Source organism: Oryctolagus cuniculus, chromosome 5, assembly GCF_051225735.1.
Source record: "Oryctolagus cuniculus isolate XC-2025 breed Fujian yellow rabbit chromosome 5, ASM5122573v1, whole genome shotgun sequence".
Classification (NCBI taxonomy): Eukaryota; Metazoa; Chordata; class Mammalia; order Lagomorpha; family Leporidae; genus Oryctolagus; species Oryctolagus cuniculus.
The window spans coordinates 135,212,681-135,232,590 of record NC_142871.1 but is presented as its reverse complement, the minus strand read 5'-3'; the positions used below and the strand labels follow the sequence as shown (position 1 = coordinate 135,232,590).

Sequence of the window (19,910 nt, the reverse complement as noted above, 5' to 3'; positions counted from 1 at the left end):
TGGCTCGGAGGAAGGCGGCAAGTGTCCAGCCACGGCCACACGTTGCACCTGCCAAGGCCTGGGCATCCTGTTTTTATCCCATCAGGGTGTCCTAAGAGTACATGGCCTTGCAAAGTAGGCAAGGTCAAGAGCAGGAACCTCACAAAGGGACGTCTCACCTGCCCCACTGCCTGCCCAGCCACCACGAGGCGTCTTGAACCCTCAGCTGAATATCGCATTTCCACTTGTATTCTCGCAGCGTCCAGAAAACCCCTCCCTCTGCTGCCCTGGGGCCCAGCCTTCCGATGGCAGTTTCAATGCCAATTTCACTGCAAGTCCCGGCAGCTGTGAGGGCGGCATCCGTCAGCCGTGCCCTCTTGCTGTTCAGCACTGCTTGAGGCCGTGCATGGATCTGAGTGATTATTTGATTAATGTCTCTCTCCCCTCAGTGGCTGACCCGATCTCATTGGGCTCCCCGTCTTCCCAGTCTCTCTGGCACTTACTAGGTACTCAATAAATATTTGTAGGATGCATGAATGGAAGGGCCCGTCTGAGTTCTCCTCTTCCTCACACTCACCTGTGGAGCCCCCTCCACTGGGCAGCTTGCTTGAGTTGCTTGGCTGCCCAGCTCTGCCAGGCTAGGTGGAGAGAGGGGCTGGGCTGTGCAGGGGTTAGCGACCTGCCTGGGGGCCACCTGCACATGGGCCAGGGAGCGGCTCACTCCCAAAGCAAGGCAGGGGCAGAGGAAGGTGAGCCTGGGCTGGGCTGGGTTGGGCTGGGCAGAGGTTTGAGAAAAGAAGGAAGGAGTAGCCCCACGGAGAAGCCTCCCTGCCACTGAGCGGTGCAGAGCTGGAGTGAAGAGGTGGCAGGGCGGTCGCTGTGGGTGACCTGAGGGCGGCTGGCGGGCCTGGGCCCCGGCGTGGCAGAAGCAGCCTCGTGGGCAGCAGCTGGGCACACCACGAGCTGGCGTGCAACCATTAAATATGAAACGAGGTTCTCCTTTTGAGACTGTCCCTGAGAGCGCTCTGCGGATGACTGTGTGAGGATAAACGTGCAAGGCTAGCTGGGCACTGCACCCCGCCCACGCCTCCAGGATGGCGGGCGCGGCCGTGCCCGAAGCCCCGCAGGGTGGGGTGCTGGCGGGGGGTGGGGGGTGCGCGGTGCAGTGCACGGGGGGGGGGGGGTGCACGGGGTGGGGGGAGGAGTCCTGTAGGCCGTGGAGCCGCCCGTGTGCTGGAAGCCTGCTTGCGTCTGTGTGCGCATAAAAATGCATCACATTTGTGAGCAGAGGAGGCTCTGGGAGGCTCCATACTCCACCTCCCATAATAAAAAGGAAAAGGAAGGTGGCGGATGTGGCGCTGAAGAAGGCCCATGCCACCCCTACCCCGAGCTCAGACCCCTCAGGCGGAGTGGACAGGAGCGGGGCAAGCCTTCGACCACCAGTGAAGACCCTTCCAGAAGTTTCCTGGTTAATGGCATCTTTGAAAGAGGATGCTGGCTTCAGAGCGAGGTGCAGCGGGCCAGGTTCACGTGTAGTGAGAGGCAGGCTGCCGGCAGGGTGGGGAGAGCAGAGTCCTGGAGCTGCGCAGGCAGCGGCTGGGGTCAGTGCCTGGCTGGGGTCAGTGCCTGGCTGGGGTCAGTGCCTGGCTGGGGTCAGTGCCTGGCTGGGGGCGGCGGGGAGAAGAGCCACTGGGTTCCTTGGGGATTGTTAAAATCATCTAGAATGGGTGGTGTTGTAAAATCAGTGAGTCTCATGCCTGAGCTCTCGATTCATTCATTCAACAAATATTTATTGAGCACCTACTATGTGCCGGGCATTCTTCAACCCTGCCAGGGGGAGATGAACTGGAAGCCCGCCAGCTTGCTGATAGATGAAGATGGGAAGAAGAGGGAGACAGATGGGGCCCGGCCAGCAGGGGCATGGCAGGGGTGAGCCAGGAGAGAAGGCTTAGATGGTCAGGAAGATGAGGCGAGAAGCCAGGGCGGGAGGAAGAGCAGCCTCCCTTTTTGAGTTGTGAGAGGAGCCAGCGGCAGCCCGGGGTGCGGGGCGGCGAGGGTGCACGGCTGACAGGAAGGGCGGGGCATGGAGACAAGCCCCTCCCAGACACTGCGAGAATCCACCCCAGCCTTCTGGGCCCAGCTCCACATTCTGGCCCCTTTCCCCGCCATGAAAATGGAAACCAGCAGACCAGAGAGGAGCAGCCGGCCCGAGCCGGGCCTACGAGGAACTGGGCATGGATGTTTGGGGACAAGAGGAGAAGGAGGAGGGCTGTGACGGGACAACCGCCCGGCCCAGCTGCCCCCATCCTGTCTCAGGGGCCCTTCCAGCCCCACTAGTGGCTCTTTCTGCTTCGAGGCCATCTTGAGGCCCAGTGATGCCAAAAGGGCCTGTGGGGATGACAGCTTTCCCGCCACCCCCAACCTTGGCCCTCGCCCAGGCTCCACTCTCCAGGGCCATCCGCGGCCACACTGTCCCCTCCCCTACATTGCTGACTTTATCAGATGAATTGTTTGTCCAGGGAGTGGAGGGCCCCTCCGTGCACTGGTGAAAGGTGCGATGATCCCACACTGGGCTCTTCCCGGTTCCAAACAAAGCTCTGAGGCAGCGTGACCTGGAGCCCTTGGCTTTCTCTACAGGCCCTGTAGCAGGTACACTGCTCTGCCTCAGGGCTGGCCTTTCTGGAATGGCTTGGTGGTGGTCTCTGTCCTCCATGTGCGCTCACCAGCCCGGCAGCAGGTGGCTATGGGTGTGGGGGGGCTTTCTCCCCTCCCCCCATCCCTTTTCTCAGCCTCTGCAGCTCCCGAAGAGTGCAGTGGAGAGGACCGGCTGGGCAGGAGGGGAGGGGAGGGGAGGGGAGGGTCCTGGGGAGGCCCCCCTCCCCCGCACACGGTGCAGGGGGGGAATGGGTTGAGAATACCAGTGCTGGCTGCCGCTCTGCTTCCGGGGCGCGGACAGAAGCAGCTGGGCTGTGAGGAATGGAAGTGTGGAGCGACTCCTTGCCTGACCACCTGTCCCCTCCCCCCTTGGTCACGCCTGACTCCCAGGCCTGGGCTTGGCCTCAAGCAGCTGTGCTCTCTGTTGATACCTGGTCGGTCCCCGGCGGTCCGTTGCTTAGAAACCACTCCGGTTTCTCCCAGACCAGACCTCTTCACCACACTTGGTGATGGTAGTGTGTGTGTGGGGGGGGGGGATTCGCAATGCCGGGGTGGCACAGGAGACGCGCAGCCCTCCCGGGCGCCCCGGGGAGCCTCCCCGTCCATCACTCCTGTGGGCCTCTCTGGGTTCTCCACGTCCCAGACCTCAGATTTATCTTGGTATGGAAAACTCTCCGGAGAGAAGCGTTCACTGCCTTCTTCAGGGGCCCTTTCAGCGGCCGGGGGCCCCGGCCCCACGCGGACCGATGACCTCGGCAGACGGAGACACTCGTGGAGGAGTGCATGGATGATACACACAGCTCCGCTCACCCCTCTCCGCAGCCTGCCTGGCGCCTGTCTCCAGGCTAGAGAAAGCCCTGGGACCTCTTGTGAAAGGAGGCATGAGCAGAAGAGAGCAGAGCGCACGGGTCCAGGTGCGGAAGCGCCTTGCTTTGTGCCAGGGGTCAGGTGAGGCTGCCTTCTGCTCTCAGTGGGTGCCCCCTCCCTTCTCTGGCCCAGGTGGCCCCTCCTCACCCCGACACCCCATCTTCTCACTTCCTCCTGCCAGGGCCAAGCCTTCTGCCGCCTCTCCCCCTGCCCAGAGCTGAGTGTTGTTATTCTCATTCACATCCCCCACTGCCTCCCCTGAAAAACCAGCACCACACAAGCGAGGCTCCTGCCGGCCCTGGGGGGGCCCCCTCCCTCTCGCCCGCGCAGACGCTCGGCTCTGCTCTGCGGTTGAGGTTGCTTCGGGTGACCCGCTTCTTTTTTCCGGGTGAGGTTTTGACATATGCTCTTAGATTTCTTCCTCCTCAAAACCCAGCCCCCAGGGCCCCAGAGGACGTGTCCTTGCCCCACCCATGCCACTCTTCCCAGACGGAACGGGGCCCTCTGTGAGGCCGCCCAGCGGCCGTCCCAGACACCACGGAACGGGGTGGTGGGCAGGGCACGAAGCGCCAAGGCTCGACCTCCTGGGCTCCGCTGAGTGTCAGCGAGGACCCGTGGCCGTCCAAGGAGGGAGCTGTTGCAGTCACCCTGTTTCTGCTCCTTGTCACATTCTTCCCCGGGGCCTGTCCCCCGGCGAGGACCCCGCACCAACTGCCCCGTGCTGACCCACTCTCCAACCTGCTCCGGCCCGCTCTGATCTGAATGGACCACATCAACGTGCTGCACGTGGGCTGAGAGTTGGTGGCCGCTACCAAGAGTGGACAGCGCTGGCCCCTCTTCCTTCAGGAATTCTGATGAGCCTCTGGGGCAGCACCCCACGCGGTGAGGCGCCACTGTGTCTGTGTGTTGGGGAGACAATGGCCTGTACTCAGAATTCCAACCTGCTCTTCTTCCCGGCAGCTCTGGGGCTTTGGAGTTCGGGGGTGGGGAAGGGTGATTTAGGAAATCTCCGATTTGGGGGAGACAGGGAGAGCAGAGTCCCCAACACATAGAGATGTTCACAGAAAAGGCCCGAGAGAGAAAGACTGACCCAGAACTTCGGGGACAGCTGTCATTTAAGGGCAGGCACAGGGAGAGAACCTGTGAGGGGGGATGAAGGGCAGGGCAGGGCAGGGGCGTGGGGAGGGAGAGGCTCCGGAAACTGCTGGCTTGGAAGCCAAGCGAAGAGGTAGTGCCCCCCCGGGGGGCTGTGTGTGGGGATTTGGAAAGGCCGATGGTGAGCTGGGCACGAGCTTCTAGCTGTGGGTGCGTGGAGGGCCCTGGGTGGCTGTGCGATAGAAGCCCTGGAGAGCAAGGGGTTTGAAGGGGGTCTGGCTTGAGGGGCGGGGCGACAGGCGGGCGCGGCCCACACACACACACACACACACACACACACACACACACACGGGTGGGTTGCGGGCGGCGGCGGGCGCTCCTGGGTCTCTAGGACTCTCCGTGGCGAAATCGTTGCTGAGGACATTTTCTGAATTTTTGGCTAGAGGTTTGCAAGAAGCGTGGAGAAGGGCTGCAGAGGGCGAGGCAGCCAATCACAGCCAAGTGCACGGGCAGGGGCCTTGGTGCTGCCTGCAGCGCTGCAGGGCTGGCGCGGGGGCTGGGGCGGGGGCTGTGGCACAGGGGCAAGGGCACCAAGGGGCGAGGAACGGTGGGGAGGGGGTGCCAAGCTGTGAAGGAAGGAAGTGAAGCCTGGATGTTGAGGTCCCGCGGGCCACTCCGGGGCCTGGCGCTGTCCGTCTAGCGACTCTTTCATGATCCTCGTGGCTGGGTAAGAGAAGAGCCGTGAGGAAGGCCGTCGGAATGCCCATGAACAGTACAATGGATAAATAGATTGTGGTATATTCTGCAGTGGGACACCGCACAATTCCATGGGACAGCACAGATACAGTTCAAAGACGTAACTGTGGAGCGAAAGAAGTCAGACATAAAAGGGCTAGGGCTATATGTTGTCTCTAAGCCTTTATGTGAAGTTCAAAAAGCAGGCAGACGCAGCCGTGGGCTCCGATTTCAGCCTAGTGATTACTCTTGGGGAGGGAGCTCACAGGAAAAGGCTCCGAGGCATCCCCAGGGAGCTGGGGCCATTCTGTTTGGTGATCTAGCGCTGGTCACACGGCTCTATTCAGCCGCTGAAACACCTCAGCCTGCACGTTTATGACACGTGCATTTTTCTGCGTGTTTAGTCTACTTTCATCCAAAGTTGATATAAAGAAAAAAAAAAAAAGACATGAAGTGACTTGCGGGCTTTCAAGTCACTTCTGAGATCACCTGTGTCAGATACCAGACCTCCTTCCACCGGCTCGGTGGCAGCCCTGCTGCTGCCAGTCCCCTGCACTTCCGCCTCCTGCCCCGTCCCCGCCCCCACCCCACCCCACCCCACCCTTCAGATGGCAGAAACACCCTTCAGAAACATAAAGGTCATTTGCTGGCCTGAACTGTGGCTCAATAGGCTAATCCTCTGCCTGCAGCATCGACACCCTGGGGCGCCGGATTCTGTCCAGTTGCTCCTCTTCCAGTCCAGCTCTCTGCTGTGGCCCAGGAAAGCAGTGGAGGATGGCCCAAGTCCTTGGGCCCTGCACCCCATGGGAGACCAGGAAGAGGCACCTGGCTCCTGGCTTCGGATTGGCGCAGTGCGCTGGCTGAAGTGCGCCGGCCTCAGTGGCCATTGGGAGATGAACCAACAGAAAAGGAAGACCTTTCTCTCTGTCTCTCTCTCTCACTGTCCACTCTGCCTGTCAAAATAAATAAATAAAAATAAAGGTCATTTCCATGGTGTCACTTGCCAGGCCGTGGGGTCCAGCGTCCACCTGTGGCTGTGCAAATTGTGCCCCCTTCACACATCACGCTGAGCATGGCAGAACAGCCAGACCTTCTGTCCTGGCTCTCCTGCCTCTGGCCAGGCTCGTCGGTTGCCAGCTTGGGTAGGGTAACTTCCCCGATGGGCCCCGTACTCTTCGCACCTTGTCCATTTCTTCCTGACTGCTGCCCCTCCCTGGCTGGTCTCCGTCAGAAACTGACACAGTATGAGGCGGCTGGCACTTCCTCCTACTCTGCCTGGCTTTCCACCTCCCTCAGGGCAGCCCAGAGCGGAAGCCTGGCTGTGCATTCGGTGTCAGGGGTCCTGCCGGATCTGGTGCCCTGCGCGGGAACTGAAGATGTGACGCGCCTATGGGGGGGGGGGGGCGGCTGAGAACGCGAGACACACCCTGCACGCAGCGGTAGGAGGGACAGAGTAGAGCGCACTGGGCGCCTGGTGGATTGCTCTGGAGGCCGGGGCTGCTGGGCCACAGAGGAGGGGCTGGGGGATGGAGAGGACGAAGCAGAAGGGGTCACAGAAGACACCCTCCTGCGGTGGTAGGGGGCAGGAAGGGACTCCCCTCTCTGCTGGTGCCCGGCCAGCGCAGGGAGGCTGGAAGCAGTCAGGGCCCCCGGCAGCAGAGAGGGGAGTCTGGGAAGGAGCCGCGCGCATGCGCTCCGCCCACGCACCTGCGTGGGAGCCAGGGAAAGAGCAGTCATTGGATGGAAACTTTTCTTCTGCGGCTATTCTCCGCAGCTCTCCGAGCTGTGCCACGCCAGCTCTGGGGGCTTGTCTCTGGCTGCGACTCCAGCTCCTGCCCCCCGCCCTTCACTAAAGTGGAGTCCACGGGGGTCCGCCCCTTCCCAGGCAGGCAGAAGGCGCCGCAGCCCTGGGCAGTGCGGTAGACCCTGCCTTTCCTTCCTGCAGGCTCCGGATCCAAGCGAGCTGGGCCTCTCCGCACGAGCTTGCTGCGCCCTAGCAAAACTGTCTTTAAATGTTCTCAGCTCCCAGCTGGTTTGGACTGAAGGGTCAAAGAGAGGCCAAGGCTGCTCGTTCTGCATGGGGCCTGACCACACCCCTTCCCTGAGCCTGGCTCTCCCCCGGGGTCCCAGGGGCTCATTCCAAAACTGCCTTTAAGAGGCTGGGGCCTTTTTGTGGTGTCGAACCATCTGTAGCTTCCCACCTCTCTTTACCATTCTCTGCCTGCTCGCGAGAGCGCCACGCTGCCTGCCTGGTGAGTATTAATGGATACTGAATGAGCCGTGCACGTGCCTCGGTCCAACTGTTGATGACAGGGTGACAGCAGGCCTCTCAGTGGCAGTGGGCCATGAAGGGGTCAGACCTAATTTGGGGGACCCTTAAGGAACCAAGGGAATGTAGAGAAGGCTCAGATGACCCAGAGGATAGGGTGAGGGGACCATAGGGGGATAGGCTCAGGGAAGGGCGTAGACTTGGGAACGGGGCTGAGGGCACAGACCCAAGAGGCTTCCAGAGCCAGTCCTGTCCAAAGCAGGCAGGCTGGGCTTGGGAGTTGCTGCTTTGCCTATGGGGCCGTGCACACCCACAATTCATCCTTAAACCTGCCAGTCCCTCCCCACCCCCAACAGGGCTGAGGAGGGAAGGGGAGGGCTTGGGGCACAGGAGAGGGAGGAGAAAGGCAGTCCCTTTCCAGGGCTTGGAGCCGGCTGGGACCCACAGTCAGGCTTTGGGAGGGCTGGGGACAGTCTCAGCCCAGGGGTCATTAACACAGGGGCGTGGAGCTGAGCAGCAGGGGACTAACGGACCACCCTTATGATGCTCTTCCATCTTACAGAGGGCTCTGTGTGCGCTGGGCTTGCCTAACCCTCTTCAGCAGTGTGATGTCAGAACGGCAGGGGTCCTGCCGGAGACCAGACAGACGCCGTGCGGGGATCCCTAGGGAGCAGGCCCCTGTGCCACCACCCGAGAGCCACCCCCCCGTGGGGGCCTTTGTGGTGCCTCCCTCCTCCCCTTGAGATCTCCTGCTACTGAGTTCCTAGGGCACCTAGGGGAAGAAGCCTGGAGGTTCCTTGAAATGTTTTTTCTTCTTCTGCGCACTGCCTGCAGCTTGCTCGGATGCACCTCCCCGGAGCGCTGCTCTGGGCTACGGCAGCTCCGGTGCCCCGCCCCCAGTCGGGCCGCCTCCCTATGCGTCCTGTACCTTGCAGCGGTTACCGTGTCCTGGCTGGCTGGCTCTCTTCCCTGAGTAGCCAGGGGCCGGTCATCCTCGACCACAGCTGTCCCACCCCAGCTTCTAGAACGGAGCCTGCAGCCAGGGAGGCTCAATGAGTATTTGTTGAATGGATGAATGGGTGGATGAGGACAGAGGGAAAAGCGCCAGGTCCCCAGTGGCATCCCAAGACCCTGCCTACCTCGGGGCTGCAGCTGGGAAGAGGCCTGGTGGGGAATGCGCTCTGGGCACTGGCCAGCCCTTCCCCTCCACCACCTGGGGGTGTGGGAGGTTTGTGGATTCGGATGCCCGGATGCCCTAGAAGCAGGGAAAAGGACCAAAAATGCATGGACCTGCTCTGGAGGGCCTGGCGGCGGAGAGGGGCTCGGAGGGTGGGCAGGGAGGTCCCCCGGCCATCCTGATTGGGGGAGGGGCAGGTGTGGTGCTGTGCACTGAGACCACGGGGCGGGGGGTCCACAGTCCTTGGGGGAGAGTGGCAGTCAAGCCGTGTGCAGCCAGCAGGGCAGGGTTCCCCGAGATGCGGTCTGGTCTTTTGGGTGGGAGCTCTTCCGGCCCCTCCCCAGTCCTGTTCACTTTTCTGGTTAACAGCAGCGGCACACCCACACCATGAGCAGTCAAAGGAAGAGACCCCGCCCCGGGGCCCACAGCCCCCACCTCCTTGAAGTTCAGGGAAGATCAGTAGGCCGGGGCAGGGGGCGGAGAACTTAGGAAAGGGACTTGGAGGTGGATTCTTAGAACAGGTTGATGGTGGCCTCGTCTCTTTCCTGAGAGGCTCCCTCGGGCCTCACTAGGGAGTTAGGGTCGGGGTACCTGGGGCTGAAGCCCCTTGCACACAAATGTATCCTCTGGGCAATGCTAGCACAAGACCACAAAGAAGGGAGGGATGGGCAGGGGGCCGCTTGCACTACCCCACGTCTTCTTTGCCTGCCCAACTTTAGCCCGGCCCCCCACCCTTGATGGAAGGCTGCCTCCTAGTGCGTGCCCAGAGAGCGAGCGTGGCTGAGCATCCCCCGGGCCCGGGAAACAGGGTGAGCCACTGGGGCGTGGAGGGGCTCCCACTCTGCCGACCCCAGCCAGCGAGCCGCCGGGCCCCAAACCTGCCCCCACAACGCCCCCAGCTGCTTTTCCCTTCCCCCCACCCCGTAGCTGTAACAGTGCTCTGGCCCGTCAGGCCCTGGCCTCCTTCCTGGCCTCGCGCTGGGGGTCCACATCCGGCTTGGGCTTCCTCTTCCCTTCACAGCTGCAACTGCCTTCCCTGCCTCTTGGGGGCCCCGCCCTGCCCTCCGCTCTGCGCAGCTGCTGTGGGGAGCTCCAGCTCCCGCGACTTTGTCCCCTCCCTTCAATGCTTCTCTTCTAAAGAACAAGAGAAAGAGGAACAAAGATCTTGAGGATGATCCAGAGGTCCCAGAAATCTCAAGGGAGATGAGGAGGCGTTGGTCTCCGGCCCCCCAGGGAGGTCGGTGGTGGGGAGAGGCTTGCCCCGGCTGAATTCTTCCTGGGCCTTCAGCACTGATTCACTTTGGATTCTCTTGAGTCTCCTGAGGGTCACCTGAGATCTACTTTGCCCTGAGTGTTGTATGTAGTTCACAAGCTGCAGGAGGTCAGTGGGGCCCCCTGGGGGACCCACACAGGCCGGACGGAGCAGAGCAGCAGGACCCCAATGGACAGGGGCCCAACTGTCCCAGATGGTGGGAGCTGGAGCTGCGCGGGGGGCAGGGCCAGGGCCTGGCCCATGTATCAGCCAATCTGCCTCTCCGAGAGGGAGGAGAAAACTTCGGGACACGCCCCTCTCAGGCTTCAGTGGGTGGGGGAGGGGGCGTCGGGCAGGAGCGTCCTCCTTGGCCCTGCCTGACGCTGTGGTCTGCAGATGCCACTGGATGAGAGCAAAGCGACCACCCCCCACCCCACCCCCGTCAGAAGATGTGAAACATTTCTAGGAATGGCATTTTTGTCAGGATCGGAGCTTAGGGGTTTCCGGCTTGTGACCTCATTGCTGTCCTGCTCTCCCGGGGCGCACAGGCTTAGGAGCAAGTTAAGGTAAGGGGATGGGGTGGGTTGGGGGCGGGTCATGGCTAGTGCAGACAGAAACCTGCCTGTGACCCTCGGGGCCCGGACAGTGGAAAGGGTGCAGGAGCACCACGGGGAACCTGGGCACCCTCTCTAGCTGACCGGGGTGGCAGGGAGAGGGCAAGAAGTGCTCCCAGGAGACTGGCTCCGGGTGGGAGGCAGACGAAAGGGCTCCTCCTGGTTGCAGAGCTTGCAGCTCGGAGGAGCTGGTGGCAGGGTTTGGAATGGATCCAGGACCCTCTGGATGGCAGCCTGGCCTTGAACGTGGCCTCTGTGGGTGACTTGTATTCCCTTAGCCTCAACTCCCTGGGCAGAGAATATGCAGAAGCGCAGGAATCGCTGTGGGTGGGGGTAGGACAGCTTCGTCACCTCTGGGGACTGGGGTGGCGTCAGGCTCAGGGTGAGCCCGCCAGTTTCCGTGTCAGAAAGTGATCTGGGAATGAAGGGGGACCCGCCAACGTTCTGGCTTAGGCGGGACGTGGGAGTGGCGCGGCTTGTTCTAGCTGGAGTACGTGCTCACGGCTCCCAGGCCCGCAGCGCAGCATTAGCCGCCCTTCCAGGAGGGGGCGCGCCCGGCTGCGGTTTGGAAAGGGGAGCGTGTGGCTCCCTTAACTGGCTTCCCGGTACTCTGAAGTCTGGCTCAGGGAACTGCACTATGGAATTTTTACTGAAGTGGAGGCCGGATGGGGGAAGGGGAGAGGGGAGGGAAAAGCTGGCACCCGGGGATTCCGAGGAGAGAGAGCAAAATGCCTCTCCAGGCTTGAGCTCCGGAGCAGGAAGTTAAGTCCATGAGAAGGATGAGCAGCCCTGGGGCCAGCTGGGCACGCACCTGCCCCCCGCCCCCAGTGGCGACCACTGACCCCTAGTTTTCTTGATCTTGCCCTGCTTCCCGTGTGCTGGAGGCAGGACCCAGCAGCCCAGCCAGCAGGAGCGTGGAAAGGCCCACCCACCCCGCAGACGGGAGCCGGGGCCTGGGAGAGGCTGTCCGTTATCAGGTGAAACTGCACTTCGAAGTCTTCCTGGGCATTTGTAAGCTCTGGAGCAGCTGCTTTGCGAGTTGAACAGAACCCTTGACGCAGTGGTGGCCGCGGCACTCTGGGCTCCACGGGGCTTCCTCCAAGGTCCCCTCCAAGGTGTCACAGGGTCATTGCTGTTGAGAGACGGAGAACGAGGCGCTGAGACTGCGAACATGGCCGGCACCTGACAGTCCTGGGGTTGAGGCTCTGCCGCACATCTGGGCACAGGCTCCCGGCCCCCTGCCCCAGGTCCATATGAACCCTGGAGGCTGGGGCAGGGCAGGGCTTCCTCAGGGGTGGGGGTCTCCATGGCAGCTCCAGTGGGGGCTGGAGATCAGGCAGCATAGGAACCCTCCCTTGGGCAGGCTGGGGGCTCAGGGACCCTGTACTCGGAAGCTCTCTGAGCAGGGATGGTGGCACCGGTGTGGGGGCAGCCAGGACATCCAGGAGCGTGAGAGTGGCCTCCCCAGGGGTCTCGCCTGGTAGGCCAAGGCCGACAGCTGTCCGGGCTAAGGTGCAGCCATAGCAAGCCTGGCCATCTTAGCAGATGACTGCCACCCAGATCCCAAGGCCCTGGAAAGGGACAGAAGGCCTAGCGGGCGCCTCAGTGTCCCTCTCGGCGGCCAGGCCTTCCCTCTGTGCGGCCACTGCGGGCAGCTGGGAGGAGCTGCTGTGCTGGGCAGTGCAGGGGGTTTCGGAGCGCATGGGTGTGGGGGGAGGTGAATCCCAGTCTGCAGGGGCAGCAGGCAGGGAAAGTTCTGGGAGGAGCAGGCATCGGAGCTCTGATATGTAAAGGATAGACAGGAACCAGCACAGGGCCCAGGCTGAGTGAGGCGCGAGGTGCTCCAGAGCAGGTGGAGGCAGGCTCTGGAGAAAGGCTCAGCCTGTGGGCGCCGAGGAGAGGCCGCTGCCGTTACAATGACAGGGAGGGCAGAGGCCTGGGCTCGGGAGATGGAGCTGGCAGCAGAAGCAGAGCCACAGGGAGGGCGGAGGCCTGGGCTCGGGAGATGGAGCTGGCAGCAGAAGCAGAGCCGCCTCGGGGCTCAGCCTGAGGAAGGGAGCAAGAGGCAGCGAGGTCGTGTGCGCTGCGGGCGGGGGACAGAGGCAGCCAGCTGTTGGTGCACAGGACGCGGTCCTGTAGGAGAGCTGGGGAGTCTGCTGAGGGAGCCAGGGAAGAGGGGGGTACCCGGTCCAAAAGCTGGGAAGAGGCCAGCGGAAGACCCAGCACCTCCTGGTCATCCACACGCTCAGAGGCCGTCCAGCACCGGTGCCCAGGAGACAGGGGAGGGGCGGGGGAGCCTCTGCCTCTCCTCGGGCAGCCCTCCAGCCAGGCGCCTCCAGCGACAGCCTTGGCTGGATGTCCCCGGCCCCCTGCCTCGCAGCCACACCAGGCGGAGTGGTTCCCTGCGGGCTGCCGAGCCGGTCAGGCCCACCAACGCACACACCCACCACAGACCCCTCCTCCCCAGGGGAGGGGCCGATCACTGCCCACGTTGCTGGGCCAGGTGCAGGGTGAACCCCGTTGTCCCTGATGCTGCGACATGAGTGTCCGTCATCAGAGGGGCTGCTCCCAGCCTGCACAAGGAGCTCTCGATGGGCCGTTGAGTCGGCAGAAGAGGTGGACAGAGCTGCTGGAGTCCAGCCCTCAAGTCCCAGTGCCAAGTAGGGAGGGCGGGGCCAAGGCTGAACCCTGCTTCCGGGTAGCTGTTGCCCCTGCTTGCGCTGCTCTGAGAACCTCTAGGTCTCTTCAAATAAATCTCTTTTCCTCTGAAACCGACCACGGTGGGATTTATCACGAGCCTCGAATGCTAAGGTGGACTTGGGGAGGACTGGAGTGGGCGGGGCCTCCTGGGAAGCCTGGGAGAGAAAACAGGTGCAGTGGGCAGAAGCCAGTAGGCTTGAGGGGCCAGGGAGCAGCTGTTTTAATCTCCTCATCCTTACAGTCAGGATAACAGCCACGCATTCCTTTCTGCATTCATTCATTGAACAAGTATTTGTGACACATGTTCCTGCACCCTGGGCACGGGAACACGGCGTGGAGAAGTGGCCTGCCTGGACCCGAGGCTCTGCACAGACGACAGGGGACAAAATAACCAATTCAGGTTAGCGCGAGAGCTGTGGGCGTGACACAGGACACACATCCTGGAGACGATGCCCCAGAGGTGCAGGAGGAGGCTGGCGGCCCCTTTCCTCGTGCAGGTAGGGCAGGCCTCCGCGGGCAGAGCAGAGCCCGAGTGGAGCAGGAGGAAGACGGAGCTGTGGTGGGAGCGCGAGCGCCTGCCTGGCTGTCCCGGTGACGGTGGGGTGCTGGGAGGCTGGGGAGAGGTGGCAGTCCCATGCAGAAGGGAGAAGCCACAGGAAGCAAGTGCTGGTGGCAGGAATGGAGGGAGGCCAGTAACTGTCTTTTTCCCCCTGAACCAGGAGGTGTGGTCTCTGCCCAGAGGGCTCGGAGGAGAAGGAGGAGGGGGAGGAGGAGGAAGAAGAGGGGGAGGAGGAGGAGGAGGGATTGCCTAGGCTCCACCCAGCGAGGAGAGGCCTGCAGGGGCTGTGGGGTGATGGGCATGGCCATGTGTCTGTGAGGGGGTCGGGGAGGCAGGCCCAGCAGCCTAGGCAGGGTCGGGAGCCCCGTGGTGAGAGCAGGCCTACAGCTTGGAGGTGGCCATGGCCATTTTTGGCGGAGCAGGGGGCCCCAGCAGCAGCACTCCGGGCATCACCAGAGCCCAGCCTTGGCCTTGGCCTTGCTGGGGGGGGGGGGGGGGCGGTGCGGCGAGAGCCTCTCCAGCAGCCTTGGAAAAGGAAGTGGGGGAGAGTTAAATTTGTAAATTTGTTTATGGTGCCATAAAGTGAGATTGTCATTTAAATATTTTATGAGTAACTGGGACATTTCACAAAGCAGTCATGTGTTATGCTGGGGGAGAGGAAGATGGGAAGAGTCATTAGCATTGATTTTAGCACCTCCTGCTTGCCCTCGCCCCACTGTGGGCAGCTGTAGCCGCCTCCCGCTCCCTGCCTCCATACACACAGTTCTCAGCCACTGTGCGTGGGACAGCTACTGAGAATGCGCTTTGCCCAGTGGCAACCTGTCCCTGGCTCAGGCCTCTGGGCCCAGCAATGGAGGCCAAGCCTGGGTGGTGTCCCTGCGATAATACCTACTGAGCCTGGAGCAGTGGGGCAGGGGGACGGTCACTCAGCAGAGCCCCTTCCTACCAGCGCCTCATCCACCAAGGTTTAGAACGCGAGTACGGGCTGCTGGGGAGAGGTGCCCTGCACAGGCAGGGACGTGCCCATGACTCCTGCCCTGCACTGCGGTCAGACCGTCGGCCTCTCTGCACATCCTGCCAGAGCCCACATGGCCTCTGCTCTGAGCCTCGGCTGGGTTCCGAAGGCCCTGGCCCTTGGCTCGCGTCGCTCTCCCATCTCCCTTCTCCCCCTTCTTCCCCCCTGCCCCCCCCCCCCAGAGCACCACCCTGGAGGCAGGGCACCATGCCTCAGTTAAACCAGCTTCTCCAGCTTCAGGACCACGGCCAGGTAAGGTCCCCCTCCACCTCCCCCCAGGCCTCGCCTTTCAGCCCGGGGAAATGTTGAGAGAGCTTCCGGGAGGAAATTATAAATATGAGGAAGGCAAAGAAATAGCGGGAGGGGCTGCTGGGCACAGTCTGCTGCCCACCGAGGCCACAGGGCCCAGCCCACAGGGGGCAGCTGTGGCAGCCTGCCTTCTCCCCTCTCCCAGACCTGTCTGGAGGCTGCGCTCAGCTGTGGGGCTTCCAGTGCAGGGGACAGAGCCACTGCAGGGCAGCCTGCACCGCCCCGGACACAGCCTGGTGCGTCCCCTGCCCTGGGGTGCTTGTGTCCCTCCAAGGCCATCCCCCTCCCTTTCTTAGTAACCAAACTCTGCTTTTTCATCGGCAATTAAAGACAGGGCACAGCCACGCCGTCTGCCCTCTGCCCTTGCAGCCGGGTGTGGCCACACAAACAATTGCTCCTCAGTGACTATGAGCCATGGGGTGAAAATGGCAGACAGCCGGGGGGCCGCCGAGAGCCAGCCTCGTCCCCACGTTGGTGAGAGACACTAGTATACTTCTTGAGCCACTGTCAGGTTTGCACAAGAAAGCCTGTCCTGACAAGACAGCCCTGAGACCCCTGTCTCCCACCCTGATGATGTGGGGACAGCAGAGGAGGGGCAGAAGGTGCTAGAAGAATCTGGAAATGACAAGGGCTCCAAGGAAGGGGACAGTGGAGGTGGGAGGCCGAGGAGCGAGGATGCCAGGGGCCCCAGAGCCCAATCCCCTTCCCTGACCAGGAAGCTAGTGTTGGGGTGGGGGTGGGGCTCTCTGAGGCTAGCGGGGACCTGCAGGCTTACCAAGACAACAGGTACCAAGGCACGCAGGGCCCCGCCCCATTCCAGAGTCCCTGCTGTCTGCGTGGCTTCCTCTCTGCCCCCACTGCTGGGATGCGCTTAACAGCACTCCCTGGTGGTGGTGGTGGGGCCGCTCCCGCGGTGGCCTTGGGCCTGTCCTGCACTCCCCGAACAGAGTGGAGGAGGCAGCCCCTGCACACCACTGCTGGCCCACCACAGCTTGCTGGCCTTTCCCACTGGCCCTGGGTTTGGCCCTGTCTGGGCAGGGCGGCTGTGGCGCTGGGTACAGAAGGCCCCTGACCACCCCCATCACACCCCCACACACACACCCCGCGGGCACCTGTTCCTCACCTGCAGGTCCCCTCCTCCTCCTCTTCCTCCACCTCCTCCTCCTCCTCACACGCAGTCCCCAGCCAGGCTCCTCCTCCCAGCCCCACAGCCCCGCCCACTCCCAGGCCCCTGGGCTGCGCTGGGCGAGGCCCTGCACACCTGGACCCTGCTGCAGCCGCCCCTGCCTCCGCAGTTTGCTGCTGGCGCTCCTGGTGGCTCCCTGCCGGCCCTCACAACTGTATCCTCAGGAAAGGGAGGGCAGCCCTCAGCCCCCTGCCGGGCTCTCACCGGCCCCATCATCCTGACAGCATCTGCTCCTCCTCCTCCAGGCAGCAGGCGGTGGGGGCGGCCAGGCCGGCCATCTGCGGGCAGCCTGTGGCACGGAGTCTTTGTGGCCTCCGGTAGGAGGGGATCTGGGCCCCAGCTCCCAGGCACCAAGGTGCCAACCCCGCAGGGGGCTTGCTTAATGACTTTGGTGAGCCGTAATTACACCCCAGGGCCTGCTCTTAATAACCACGTATTCTCCCTGTCAATGTGCCTTAATTGAAAATGAGTAGGCGATACAAGTTGCTGTGAAGTTGGCTGGCAAGCCCTTAACGTGATATTAATTGTAGTAATTAGTAGTCACTTTGTGTTGGAGTCATCTATAAATAGGGGGTCCATTAGTTTAGCAAAAGAGCATGATTTAAAATGCAAATAAAAGCCCAATTAGACAGATAAATCACTCGTCTTTCCCAGCAAGTTATCATCTTCCAGTAGGACAGCAGCCACTCTGGGATGCATGGGTCAGTTCAGGTGCTCTGAACGCTACGCCACCTGAGTGGCTCATCTGGAATGCTGTCCCTTTAAATAGGCCCGCCCTGCTCCCTCAGGAGGCTGTCACTTTCCCAGCAACCCCACAGACTCTTTCCTTATTGGCTTAACTGCCGATCAAACCCCCAATTAGCTCCTCCCACTGTCCACTGATTGGTTCCCTCTGGTGACCCAAGAACACTTTTTAAAGGAACAGTAGCACAGTGCACATCTAGGCCCTAGGAAGATGGGGGATAGAAGGGTCCCCACTTTAAATGTGGCTCTTCCCAGTTCCAGTGTTGTTCCATGCTGGAACGGCGTCCTCATTCCGCTGGATGTCCCCACGCATGCGCGCACTGTCACAGGCCGAGGAAGGAGGCGGCGGCGAGGGCAGCGCTGGGAGGCCCAGCGTCGAGGCCAGAGTGGGGAGCCGGGCTCAGCCTTCAGGAGTCTGCCTGCTCCTTCCCCCGGGCCCCGTTCCAAGCCTCACCAGCAGGGAGACGGGAGACTGCCCCAGAAGACACGTGCGGAAGCCTTGCTCGGTAGTTGGTGGAGCCCGGATCGGAGCCCCGGCATCACCATCACCATCGCCACCACCACCACGCCCGCCTCTGAGGAGGCAGCCACTGCGCTGCCTGTGGCCCCGGGCTGGCCCTCCTCCAGCGCTCGTTCCGGGGCGGGCGGGCGAGCAGAGCTGCGGTGTACAGCCTGGGCCAGGACACGGATGAGCGCCGGCCTCTGGGAGTCACTGCTGGCCACGGGTGGCAGCCCTTGCCATTTTTAATGTCCCATTTGACAAAATAAAACATTGGCCATCCTGTGTTGGTCCCAGAAGTATTTTTGGGAAATTCCGCCAGGGTGTGAAATCCAAATGTCTGGGGCTGCCGAGCTGAAAGGATTGAAATAGACGCGAGGTGAGTCAGAGTGTGCGTGAGTGTGCGTGAGTGTGTGAGATGTGACTTGAGTGTGAGAGTGCGTGTGTGACTGAGTGTGTGACTAAGTGTGTGTGTGTGACTATGAGTGTGTGAGCATGACTATGTGTGTATTTGTGTTTTAATGGAAGAGTATACGAAAGTGGTGTGGGCATGTGTGAGTGTGACTGTGTGTGATTTCTGTATATGAGTGTGAGCGTGTGACTGAGTGTGTGTGACTGAGCATGTGAGTGTGTATTAGTGTGAGAAAGTGCTGTATGAGTGTGGTCACGTGTGTGTGAGTGTGAGTGTATGAATATATGAAGGTGTGTGTGAGAATGTGGAGTATGAGGTGTGAGGGTGTGAATGTGTGTATGAGTGTGAGGGTGTGTGTATGAATGTGTGTATGGGTGTGTGTATGTGAGTGTGAATGTATGTGTGTGAACATATGAAGGTGTGTATGAGTGTGTGTGAATGTGGAGTGTGAGGGTGTGAGTGTGTGTATGGGTGTGAGGGTGAGTGTGAGTATGGGTGAAACAGGACTCGTGGAAGATCTCTGAGTAGCACAAGAAGATAGCTTGGTCATGGACGAGACAGGAGGCCCCGATGCTGTCCTACCCCATGACCCAGGGTACAGATGACAAAGCTGAGGCTCAGACAGGGGTCCAGGGGACCTGAGGAGCCCAGGCCATCACCCAGGAGCCCCCCACCATGTTCCCCAGGGCACAGCAGGCAATGGGGGCCCAGGCGGGAGCGGGCGGAGAACACGGCCCTGGGAGCCATCAGACCCAGACCGGTGAGCTCCCCGGGCCGGAACACAACGCAGGCAAGGCCGTTCCGGGGCCACAGGATGAACGGGACGGACCCGTCCTGGAGACCAGTGCCTGTCCCTCGCTGACGGCTCCAGTGCTGTCGACCCTCCCCGCTCCTGGATAAAAATGAAGAACCCGCTTCCTGGGAGCACCCAGCCCCGACTGGCCCCTGCTTCCCGCCGGCACCTGGCACGCAGCAGGCCCCAGCCCTGCCTCAGGGCCTCGTGCCCCCGGTCACGGAGGGGAGGGCGGCTGCCGGAGCGAGTCTCCTGGGTTCTTTTCCTCCGCTTAGTATAGAAATAAAAAGCCAGGAAACAGTTTGTAAAGAGGCAGAAACTTTTGATTGGCAAGCAATAGAGAAGGTGGGTGGTCCAAGAGGAGACCAGGCAGAGTGCCCCCGCGGGCCACTGGCTTTGAGGACGTGTCCTGCTTATTTTTTTTTAAAAGATTTTATTTGAGGGGTAGAGTGAGAGGTACAGACAGAGACAGAGGTCTTCTATCTGCTGGTTCACTCCCCAGATGGCAGTAACAGCTGGAGCTGTACCGATCCGAAGCCAGGAGCCAAGAGTTTCTTCCAGGTCTCCCATACACGTGCAGGGCCCCAAACACTCGGGCTATCTTCCACTGCTTTCCCAGGCCATAGCAGAGAGCTGGACTGGAAGAGGAGCACCTGGGACTAGAACCGGCACCCATATGGGATGCCGGCACCTCAGGCAGGCGGTGGATTAACCTAGCCTGTGTCGTGGGTTTTTAAGGCATTACTATTTGCTCATTGGGTTATCCTGTTGGGGGTGCCCATTGGACAGGGGCTTCACATACATACTGTTTGGCTTGGGGCTCAAAGAGATAGCGGGGTCTCCTGGAGACTGTCTCCTTAGGGGTTCAGCCCCCTCCTCTGCTGGCTCTGGGTAGAAGACTGTAACTAACTTGAAGGCAGGGTTTAAAACTGCGAGGTCCCACAGATGGCCAGGGTCTCCTGGAGCCGGTCGGACTCTCCCCAGGGGCTCAGCTTTCCCCTGCCAGCTGTGGGTGAAAGCTTGCCCCCACCCTCAGGGTGTGGATTAAAG

The 19,910-nt window shown here is 61.5% G+C and overlaps 2 long non-coding RNA genes across 2 annotated transcripts; both read left to right on the top strand.

Annotated features, from left to right (window-relative positions):
- Positions 1–3,978: 3,978 nt before the first annotated feature.
- On the top strand, positions 3,979–6,330 carry LOC138849809 (uncharacterized). The gene is made up of 2 exons (XR_011389024.2): positions 3,979–4,383; positions 6,021–6,330. It is a non-coding gene; the product is annotated as an uncharacterized LOC138849809 (long non-coding RNA).
- Positions 6,331–14,135: 7,805 nt separating this feature from the next.
- On the top strand, positions 14,136–17,938 carry LOC149126685 (uncharacterized). The gene is made up of 2 exons (XR_016234126.1): positions 14,136–15,169; positions 17,412–17,938. It is a non-coding gene; the product is annotated as an uncharacterized LOC149126685 (long non-coding RNA).
- The last annotated feature ends 1,972 nt before the right edge of the window (positions 17,939–19,910 follow it).